At 39.4% G+C, this 11687-nt stretch overlaps 1 pseudogene across 1 annotated transcript; it reads right to left on the reverse strand.

Annotated features, from left to right (window-relative positions):
• Positions 1 to 264: 264 nt before the first annotated feature.
• Positions 265 to 1844, reverse strand: LOC143710993 (NAD(P)(+)--arginine ADP-ribosyltransferase 2-like; annotated as a pseudogene). Its single transcript, XR_013194716.1, has 2 exons — positions 1738 to 1844; positions 265 to 1661 (listed from the first exon to the last, which is right to left on the reverse strand). The product of XR_013194716.1 is annotated as an NAD(P)(+)--arginine ADP-ribosyltransferase 2-like (transcript).
• Between the last annotated feature and the right edge of the window lie 9843 nt (positions 1845 to 11687).

Consider the following 11687-nt stretch of genomic DNA (forward strand, 5'->3'; position numbering starts at 1 on the left):
GGGGGGGGGCAGTGGATGATTTTACATACAGTTCAAGAGGCACACACATGCAAGGTCTCTTGAACTTGGGATGTCTGTTAATGTCAGACTCAGCGTTGCCAAACTTTGAGTCAAAACAACAGTGGGATGTGTAATATGTGTTGCTGCCAGATCTGGCCAGCAGGGGGCAAAGCTGTCTCGTGAAATATCCAGACACATTGAACAAATGACAGCAAAAGAGTGCGGTGTCTATATACAAGGTTAAAAAAAAATATTCAAATTGTATTTTTAATGTGTAATTTTGGTCTTTAATTCGGGTATGGTTGAATTGTACAATATCAAAAAACACAAGCGTCACTCACAATGAAAACCAAACAAAATCCAACATCAAAGAAGCTCCTCAGCAAGATAAAAAATAAGTAAACCTTTTCAGTTAAATTAATTAACTAATTCAGTTAAATTGAACAAGCAGCAAAACATTGTTTTCTGAGTGTATTGAGGCCGAAGAGGCCATTTTAGGGACAAAAGGACATTTTTCTTTATTATTATAAATGCCAACACCAATTTAAGAAAAGTTACCCTTTTCCCAAAAACTATTTCCTTAAAATGATCATCGTTCAGATGTAACTGAGGGTGTACTTTCAATATAACTAAACCAGTATCTTCATTCTGCATTGTGCCCAGAAGGTCATTTAGCAGTTCATATTTTATTGCTGGCAGTTAAATTGATGGCAAGAACTAAAATTGTGATGCAAACACATGTAAATGATGAAACGAATAGATACACAATCGCTTTAAAGCCAATATAAATGTTTTATTTCAGATTAATTATAAGTGAACAAAAATTGTCTGCTTGGCAAATAATTATTTATTTGCCTAAATTGAGAGGAAGACCTCTTTTATATTTAGGCTACTTGTGTGAAACTGAAATTCCAAGCACTTTTTTTCTTCAGTGAATATCAATAATTGTATGGTTTCTTGAATTCCACTGCACAGTTCTGGTAACTTACTTTTCCAGAGCTTTTCAAAGTGAAAACAGTGTCACACCAGAGATTGTGCTGATATTTTCTTGTTCTGACAGCAGTGACTTTAAACTTCTCATATGGAGGAATCAGCACCTCTCTCTCATCGGGATACTTAGAATATTTAGACACATCAGCACCTTCACAAGTGTAGATTTCAAAACAAGATTTACTTCCAAAACCTCGTGCTACATTAGGATCAAGAGAGGAGGATGAAAATGAACCGAATCGAACCTCTTTCTTCAGAACGTTCTTATTAAATTCAACATTTGTACCACGATACGTTGACATGCATTTATTGTGTGTTTTCTTCAGAATCTGTATTGTTTCTGTTAACAGAAAGTAAAGTGAATACCAATTGTATGCATTGTGTTTGTACTGTTTTTTACCATAATGAGTGTCAGGATTAAAATGGTGATATACATTACTATCACTGTACACATAAATGGCGATTAAATGATTCCTTGTCAGGTGATCTTTTGGGAACTTGACAAACATTTCACCTAATTTCCAACTAATTTTATATTTAGCTAAGTTGTTGATTTCCTTCTTCAGATATTTTGTCTTCACCAGATGTGCCATTTAGCCGTAATAATAGTCATCGACTGAATTCGGTGCCATATCCAATGGAAATGTCTGTCCAGCAGCAGCGCTGTGATCCTGCAGCAACATAAATCATAATGATCACATCATCAGTATTCATGTCTGTAATATTCATACTAGAACACAAGCTTACCTGTCCTAGAGCAGCTAAAATGAGAAGAAGAGCTTCAATGATCAGCAGCATCTTGATTCAGTCAAATCCCTCAGATGATCTAGTAGATGTAGTGAAGCAGGCACGTGCAGAGGGGTGGCTTTGGGTGCTCGAGCACCTGCCCTTTTGCCCCTTGGTGCCCAAAGTGCCCTTTTGTCAAGGCAAAATTCCCTCTCCCTTTTTTTGTAATTAAAGGCCCTTTTGTGGATGCCTGCCCCATCTAACTATGAGTAAAATTAATTAATAATAATTTAGCCGTAAATAAAATGACCCACATGATGACCTTTCACCTGACGAACTCATCCGGGACGATTCCTCACGCTGCACGCGCATTTTTTAATTTCGCACGGCTACGCGCACTACCAGAGGATATCTTCAACTCTGCGGTTGCTGGTAAGTGGTGTTTTATTCTCAGCGAAGTGATTTTGATGTTTGTTTACTTATTATTATTATTTTACAAGAACGACGTGAAGAGCATGCTGAGATGTTGTTTATATTGCTGTGTGTAGGCTGTAGAAGTAACGTTAGCTTGCTGTTTGAGGGAGAAAAGTTTCACGGGCGTCGAGGGGTCTGGGGCCTCATGTACAATGACTTGCGTTGAATTCATACTAAAACATTGCGTACGGACAAAGCTGTAAATGTGCGTACGCACAAAAAAAAACAGATGTCTGAATCTCTGCGTACGTTTGGCTGGTCAACAGCATCATATGGGAACCTTATACCTGGTAGACATGCGGATGATCCCGACCCATACCGCTGGCATTGCGCGGCTCAAAGACGACTGGCTTATTCCTGAGCGGTCTGTCAGTTCCCTTTGGAAAGAGCCAGTTGCCAGGAAACCAAGTGTTGTCAGCACATGCAAGGGAACGGGTATTGCGTGGCTCCTCGCTGTCTCTCTCTTTAGATTCGGACCCAACTCCGCACAGAGCTCCAAGAGGATAGCCAGGGACGTGCACAGGGGGGTTGCTCAGGTTGCCCGGGCAACTGCCCATATGCCCTTCTCGACTCAAGTTGCCCTTCCGAGAAAAAAAAAAAAAATCGTACAATGGCTGCAGAATTTCACATAGGCCTAGATACATTTTTTGTTTATTTTTTTTTAAATCGCAAAGCCTCATTCACTTCCATTCGTGCACCGAAAGTGAAAGTCAGTAAGGGAAGGGCAAACTGTTTACGTGGCTGCAGCGCTGCACGCGACCGGTGCGTAAGACCCCACAAATTACTTAAGGCCCCGCCTCCATCTCGTGTCATAGCGTGTCAATTAATGTGTACAACATCCATGACAAAATGAAGCGAAACTATCCTTCTGGTCACGAAAAGAGGAAGAAGAAAAAACCCATGAGAGTGAATTGCGGGAACAACAATCAGGTAAACTTGTGTTCTCTCCTCTCTAAGTTTGATGTCAGCAAAGTTTGATGTTTTTCGGTCTTGCTAACCTAGCTGGGCAGGCAGTGCATCTCTAGCATCACTTTGTGCCTGACAAAAGTGAGAGTAAAATAAAAAAAATTATTACGTTTGTTTTTGATAAACGACAAAGTGCAACTGTGTTTGTTTACTGCAGCTCGGAAAACATAACCGCGTCGCGTGTGTTATCGTGCGTTCATATGCGCGTGCACGAAATGAAACTCGCATTTTTCAAGCTGAAATATGTGGAGACCAGACATACTGTACAATACATGCACGTGAATGATGGCACGCCCAATCAAAGTCACATTTATAAAACAAGAAACTGATTATCTAGTCTCAGTGTATTTAAAAACTCTAAACAACTGCACTAATTATGCAAGATAGAAAGCAATGTATTGACAATTTGACATTGATTGACTATTGATTTATAGGCTATATTGAATTTAAAATGTTGATTAGCTGGACATACTGGTCAATATGGATGCACATCCCTCGGTAAATAATAACCATAAATCAAGAATTGCTTCAACATGCATAATAATAAATAAATAAAAATCATACTGATGCCGAAAATACCCAGGCTGTATGGAGAACCAAAGTTAATCCCAAAAGCCAAAGCTCAGGGTTATAATTTATTATTTTCTTCTTATTTATGTTTACGTTAATATTCACTTGTTATGTTAACATTCTATAGAAAATACTCTATTCAATAAATATTGTTTGTTTGAACCTCATTCTGTTCTATATTGTTGTACTTATTCTTTGACTGTTTTGTTTAAAGGAGGGAGGATTGTATTGGGAGCACTGAAGTGTCAGGTGTGATTGTGTGGCAATGGCAAATGGTTTACATAGCTCACGGCGTCACAGGTCAGGTAGAGGGCCCCTTTTGCTTAGGGTCCCAGGGGGAGTTCAGGATCGGCCCTGGGTTTAGCAGTCGATTCTGTTCCCTACCGGAATTCCTGTTCCCTTTACGCAATCATACTACAAATCATGCGTAGTTGCCCGTAGCCTACCATCAGAACTGAATACGAGCAAGAAGCACAACTGAATGTACAGGAAGCCCTTTTTTCAGGTCAGAGCAACTGCCCCTCATAATTCCTGTGCACGTCCCTGAGGATAGCCCTTGGAAATCTGAACCGGCTGATAAGCCAGTCATCATCCTGGGCCAGAAAACCATTGGGGTCCCTAAAAACTCGTTCTCTTCGGATTCTGCCATTAGCAATGTCCTCTAATAAGGCCAAAGCTGCCATTGCCATAGACTAAGGGTTGTATCAATTTGCATGTGCTTTTATATGTTCTTACTTAATTGCATAATTGATAGAATATTCCCATAAGGCTCGTGTGACAATATATGTAAATTATTTTATAAATTGCAAATTAATAGCAATGCTTCCCAGTGGTGGCAGTGCGATAGACTTGTAGAACAATTCGCTGTGTAATGTTTGCAACTTAACTTCATTACCTGTAAGAGTCGCCAACGGACAAAAACTATGAGAAATGTACGTACGCCAGACATGCAATTGGCGTGGAGGAACGCACATTCTCACGTTAATTTCACTGTTAGTACATCTGACCGTGAGCGTGAAAGCTGGCGTAAGCAAAGTTTTTGGGCGTACGCAAGATTGATACATGAGGCCCCTGGTCTTTTTATGTTATTTGACTAAAAACTATTATTTTTACTTTAAACTATTATTATTATTATTAATATTATTATTACAGTATTTATTTAAAAAACGTATAGTGCCATAAAAATTATCATCAAAAATCTGGTAAGAGTTTAGGCTTATTATCACATAGGCTTACCAATATCTTATGTTTTGTGTGCAGAAGCCTCTGTGAACATTACATTTACATTTACATTTATTCATTTAGCTGACGCTTTTATCCAAAGCGACTTACAATTGCTATATTTCAGAGGTCGCACGCCTCTGGAGCAACTAGGGGTTAAGTGTCTTGGTCAGGGACACATTGGTGTCTCACAGTGGATTCAAACCCAGGTCTCTCACACCAAAGGCATGTGTCTTATCCACTGCGCCATCACCACCCCACAGTAAAAATCTCCCCTAGTAATATTATATAGGCTACTATTATTATATTATTATATTATATTACAGCAGGTCAGTGAGCTAGTGAAGGTTCCAAACACTGTCAGCAATCTTTACATCTTGTCATGGTCACATGAAAATGATTTAATCAGCTATGTATTTTTAATGTCTACAGTCTCAGATCAGCTCCAGCAGTATCAGCAGCAGCAGCAGCAGTAACAACAACAGCAAAGGCAGCACACTCACTTAAGGACTTTAGTAAGAATGTACCAGAACAGGTATCACATTAATGTTAAAAATCTTGTAAAGTATTAATTGCTGTTTCTGTTTGCTTTGTTTTTCTTTTCATTGTATAAATGTAACTCTTGTATTTGTGTAAATCAGTTTATGCCATGAAAATAGCCATAGATGCTGATATGGCATTAAATAAAGCTATACTGTACGAAACATGGGCCACGTTGATTTTGTCCTACACAGTTTACTATAACAGCTGTTCTTTATTATTCTGTATAACAGAGAAGAAAAAGCCATTAGGTTGGGACAACTTAAGATACTTCAGTTTCTAATCCCAGAGTTATTAATAGGTGCACACTGCACATAATTTTTTTTTTTTAACTTTTAAACTTAAAATTTGTCTTTTCTGTTCTGTTTCTTTTTCAAAACTGCATCAATGCATTTGCTACTGTATCAATACAGAATCATCCATATTGACATATTACTGTATTGATTTTTTGAGCACAGCCCTATTTAAAGCCTTGTTCCGCATGTGCTCCCTTTTATACTTTGAGCACCTGCCCCTCCAGAGGTCTCTGCACAGCAGTTTTAACTGTTTGAAATAATCACATAAACCTGTGATATACACTGATAAATTGATCTTGAACTTCAACCCCAAACTTACCTGAAAATACTGTTGTCTCTTTTTGAGATTCTGTGTTTTCTTTTCGTTATTTTACAGGAGTTCAAGAGCAACGACAAGAAGAGAAGATCAGAAAAGTCATTCGCTCACAGACGACAACGAATCCTCAGAATAACTGATGAGGAAGGTGCCTTTTTTATATCGCTGATAATGTGTGTGTGTGTTTTTAGAAATAATTGCTGTCTCTCGTGAGGTTTCATATTGGACAAACTTGAGTTCCCATCGCACTAAGATGAACTTTGCAACCTGATTTCTTGAGAATTCATGATAACTTTACGCAATGGTGAATTCACATGAAATCGCTGATGAAAATCTAAACAAGATGTGTATTAATCAACTCGTATGATTGAATACAACATGTTTTTAGAGAGATTAAAAAAGGGATTTGCTCCGTATCCGAAAGACAAAATACATCCAATATATATCTGATTATTTTATATTTAAAAAAAAAAAGTTTGAAATGAAGGTTACAAGACAATGGAAGAAAATTTGACATGGTAATTTTTTTGTAAAATTGTTGAGATTCACAGGCTGATTCTTGATGTCTGTGTGCCAAAAAATATTGTTTTGAAGTTTCTTTTTTTTATTGATTTGATCATTTGTGAAAAGGCTACAAATTGTATGCTCTACAATGACAGTGCTGCTATAATCCATAAGGTAAACTTAACTCAGAAATAGGTATAGAAGAAGAAGAAGAAGTTTTATTTATATAGCGCCTTTCCAAAGCTCAAGGTCGCTTTACATGGTACCTTTATAATACATTTAACACTGACGCACAACTTTACAATCACAAAGGACACATATAATCACATTTAGGCGAAGTACATGTTAAACAGATATGTTTTTAACTGTGTCTTGAAAGCAGTCACTGATGAGATATTTCGAAGTGAAAGGGGCAGTGAATTCCATAATGTTGGCGCATTAACACTGAATGACCTTCCACCTACTGTAGATAATCGAAAACGAGTGATGGACAGTAAACCAAGTTCAGTTGATCTGAGAGAGCGTGCAGGACGGTAGGTGTAAAGTAGATCAGACAAATATGGGGGTGCAAGACCGTTTAATGCCTTATATGTTAAAAGCAATACCTTAAAGTGGATACGTGATGAAACGGGTAACCAGTGAAGGTCATGAAGCACCGGAGTGATGTGAGCAGAACGCCTGGTGGAGGTGAGAACTCTTGCTGCTGAGTTTTGGACGTACTGCAATCTTGCAATAAGTTTTTTGGGAAGGCCAAGAAATAAAGCATTGCAATAATCCAGACGTGATGTGATTAATGCATGAATTAAGAGTTCGGCGTCAGCTAAAGTGAGAGATGGTCTTAGACGAGCAATATTTCGAAGATGAAAGAAAGAGTTTTTAACAATGGAAGAAATATGAGAGCCAAAAGACAGAGTTGAGTCAAATAAGACACCGAGGTTGCGAGTCAGTGATGAAGGCTTTATATGGAAACCATCAATATAGAAGGACTGGTCCATCCTTTTGACTGAAACTGGAGAACCAATCACTAATATCTCAGTTTTATTATCATTTAATTTGAGGAAGTTAAGGGACATCCAATGCTTTATGTCCCTGATGCATGCAGTGAGTGAATCTGGCAGGGATGGTCTATCGGAGCTGGTGGTGAGGTAAATTTGGATGTCATCTGCATAGCAATGGAATTGTAGTCCATGCCTGCGTATGATGCTACCAAGTGGGTGTATGTAGATGATAAACAAGAGTGGACCAAGAACCGAACCTTGAGGAACGCCCCGTGTAAGTAAATTGGTGGCAGAATTATGACCTTGTATGGTGATATAATACATTCTGTCAGTGATATAGGAAATAAGCCAGGAAAGAGCGGAACCAGTGATACCAATATCAGAAAGCCGAGAAATAAGCAATTCATGGCAGACTGTGTCAAAAGCGGCGCTTAGATCAAGGAGCATCAAGATGTTTATTAACCCTGAATCCATCGATGAGAGAATGTCGTTAACCACACGCAGAAGAGCAGTTTCAGTGCTGTGAGATGGGCGAAAACCCGACTGAAAAGGTTCAAAAAGACCATTCATATCCAAATAAGAGCGTAATTGAGAAGCAACAACCTTTTCAAGGATTTTGCTTAAGAATGTTAGGTTTGATATCGGTCTGTAATTGTCCATGTTTAGGTGATCAAGGCCAGGTTTTTTAAGAATGGGAGTCACTGCAGCAGTTTTTAATTCCGCTGGGACAATGGCACGGGCTAAACTACAGTTTATCATGTGAGTTATGAATGGTGCGACCTCGAGGACGCACTTCTTAAGTAGAACAGTAGGTGTAGGATCGAGCCGGCAGGATGTAGAATTTGACTTCACAATTAGGTCACTTATGGCAACAGGAGTAGTCAGAGTAAAAGTAGAGAGAGGGTTTGACAAGTGGGCTGGTCCAGTTATCATTAAGTTTGAGTCGCTTGTATGCTTGTTTTTGGTGATGGAAGAAGTGATAGACATCAATTTGTCTGAAAAGAATTTAGAGAAGCTATTTACAAGCTCAACAGAGCCTGACATAACATGTTGTGGTGGATTTGTTAGTTTGTTAACCATAGCAAAGAGTGATTTGGGTCTGCACGAGGAATTTCTAATAGTGGAGGAGAAATAAGTGGATCTTGCATTGTTAAGGACGGTCCGGTAGTTGAGCAGGTGTTCTTTAAAAGCTAAAGAGTGCACAATGAGTCCAGTTTTCCTGTATAGTCTTTCTAGACGGCGACCCTCAGTTTTCATCATCCGAAGTTCGGGAGTGAACCAGGGTGAGGCAAGAGTAGATGGAACCAGTCTAGTTTTAACAGGGGCATGCAAATCAAGTATTTGAGACAGAGCATTATTGTAAGTACAGCAGATTTCTGATGGATGGTTAGACAGTAGACATTCTGATAAAGTAGAAGCCCTTATAGAAGCAGAAAAAGAAATTAAATTTACAGAGTTAATTTTACGATAGGTCAGCATTTTCTTCTGAGGAGACATAGATATTGGAAAACTACAACTGAAATTTATAAGTTTGTGGTCTGAAAGTGCAAAATCAGAGCCGTTAACAAGAATATTATTTAAGCCAGATGTACATATGAGGTCCAGTATGTGGCCTCTGGAGTGAGTGGCAAAAGTTACATTTTGAGTCAAGTTGAAACAGTCCAATACTGACATCAACTCTTTGCATTGTGCAGTGTTTTCATGTATGTTAAAATCACCAAGCAAAATAACAGATGAATGACAAGCACAGACAAGAGTAAAGGTGCGTTCACACCGCCGCCGACTTGAGCTTCCAAAGCGGCCGGAAGTCATTCATTTTCAATGGAAGCTGGCTTCTCTCAGCTGCAAGGAGCGTCAAATCCCTCGGCGTCGCGTTTTGGGCGTTTTGAGCGTTTTGAGCGTCAATCAGATAGTTGAAAGAAGCTCAACTTTATGGTAATGAGCTATGACGCGGTTCAGCGGCAAGCAGCGGCAAAACGCCAGAAACCAATAAGAATAAAGACGTCCTTCACTCTGGCTGATTCCGGAGAAACATACGATGTGAACTTTCGTTCCTACCAAAACATTAGTTCCGAGAAGGAGGAGAAGCTGATAATCGCTGTTGCTGGGTTTCCTAACATATATGATATGACGTTGTTTGCTTACAGGGACCAGTTACAAAAGAACGAGGCATGGGAATGCAATTCATTTGCTCACAGTGACAAAGATTTGACCAATTGCACTAATGCAAATAATAGCCTAAAGCAAAAAATAATAATAATAATAGCTAATTATTATTTTTTTCCCCGACCAAAAGTGACCAAAACAGTTATACAAATGCTGTCATTATAAAAGGTTTCTTCAATGTATTGCTTGTTTTTTTCTGTTTATTACATTTCATGTTGTGACACTTCTCTTCTCCCTGCTACGTCAGAGCGTCCAAAGCGTCAACGAGCTTCCCCGTGCTTTTTGACAAGCGTCCTTGACAGAGCGGCCAGAGCTTCTTTGACGCTCAAGTCGGCGGCGGTGTGAACGTACAGTAAGTATCTCACTAATATCAGAAAAAAAGTCAGAGGGACTTTTTGGTGGTCGGTAAATTAAAATTACCACCAGTGACGTTTGGCCCGTCATTTTCAGCGCTAAATATTCAAATGTTGTAACATCGTGTAACTCAATCTTGGATATTTTAATAGTCTCACGGCAAACTACAACCAGCCCTCCACCTCTGCGATGAAGACGTGGTTGAGAAAAAAAGATGTATCCAGGCGGCGTTAAGAGGTTTAAGCTCAAATAGTCATTTGGCACCTGCCAGGTTTCCGTTAGAAATAGCATGTCCAGGTCAGTGTCAATGATTATGTCGTTCAATAGTGATGCTTTATCAGTTAGAGAGCGGGTGTTTAGCAGCGCACATCGCAGGTCAGGTGATGCACGTCTGCAGATTCCGAGGTAAAGATCAGGACGCAGCGATCTTAAATTTCCAAAGTTGATATGTCTATGTCTTTTATTCAGTTGTGTTGTATCCAGAACACGGGTGATGGTAGAGACAACCGGAATATTATTGGGGGGCGAGTAATAATAATTCCGGAGTTTTTTCCGCGACCGGTGAATGTAGCGAGGTCGGCGTAAAACCTCGAGCTGTTCACAGCGTTTATAAGTATCAGGAGCCAGGCGGGAAACTCCTTTTAATGATCTGAGATGAGCAACGGAATATTGCAAAGCCATCTTGGGGGAAAAACTGTGATTCGTCTCATCAACAGACAGGAAGATCCAGATAAGACCACCAAAAAACAGAAACAGAAACTGCCAGTGTAGATGTGACGACATGACGAGTGATGACCCGTTCGACCTAACACAACAGTTTATCGGTTTCACTGCGTTAGCCAGAACCGCGTCGGAGTCAACAATCCTCAGAAGGGACGGCTACCCAACCATACTAAGGATTTACATCGCAAAAGACAAATGACAAAGAGAGTGGAGACTCACAGTATCAGGTGTCGAGAGGGATGACAGGATATTGACGGAGAGGACTCGCAGTCGATCTGTGTGAGGGATCACAGGGACACCCAGGTCAGTTATCCAGTTATCCAAAAGTTTTGGGAATAGTCCAGCGAATTCACAAAAATTTAGAGGGTATGAGAGTAGTCCAGCGAATAATCCAGGAGGGTTGAAACAGAGAAAAACATATCCAAGAAAAGACACGAACGTAACAGCAGCAGACAGACAGGTACCAGCGTGAAGCGGCAGCACAACCGCGCCAAGCGTTCTCACAACCGGAAATGACGAGATTTACTTCCAGATGGGTTCCAGCACTTTTGACACAAGTAGTCAAAGCAAATCATGCATGTAATTAACTGCATGTTTTTCAGTAAATAAATCAGAAAATAAATGTGAAGTAACTGTGTTTTAACTGTGCGTTTCTGCTAAAAAAGATGAATGAAGATTTCTGTAAAAGTATTTTGCACTTATTTATATTAAGATATTTTACATTAATTGTATGGTTTTTTTATGGCAGCCGTTGCTGACAGTCATTTGACTGTTTTTTTATGGGATTTTTTTACAATGAAGGTGTTTGATCGTAATAATTCAGGAAATAGTTGTAAAATAACA

The sequence above is a fragment of the Siphateles boraxobius genome, unplaced genomic scaffold (assembly GCF_051911475.1).
Source record: "Siphateles boraxobius isolate OS27281-9 unplaced genomic scaffold, OSU_SipBor_1 49, whole genome shotgun sequence".
Taxonomy (NCBI): Eukaryota; Metazoa; Chordata; class Actinopteri; order Cypriniformes; family Leuciscidae; genus Siphateles; species Siphateles boraxobius.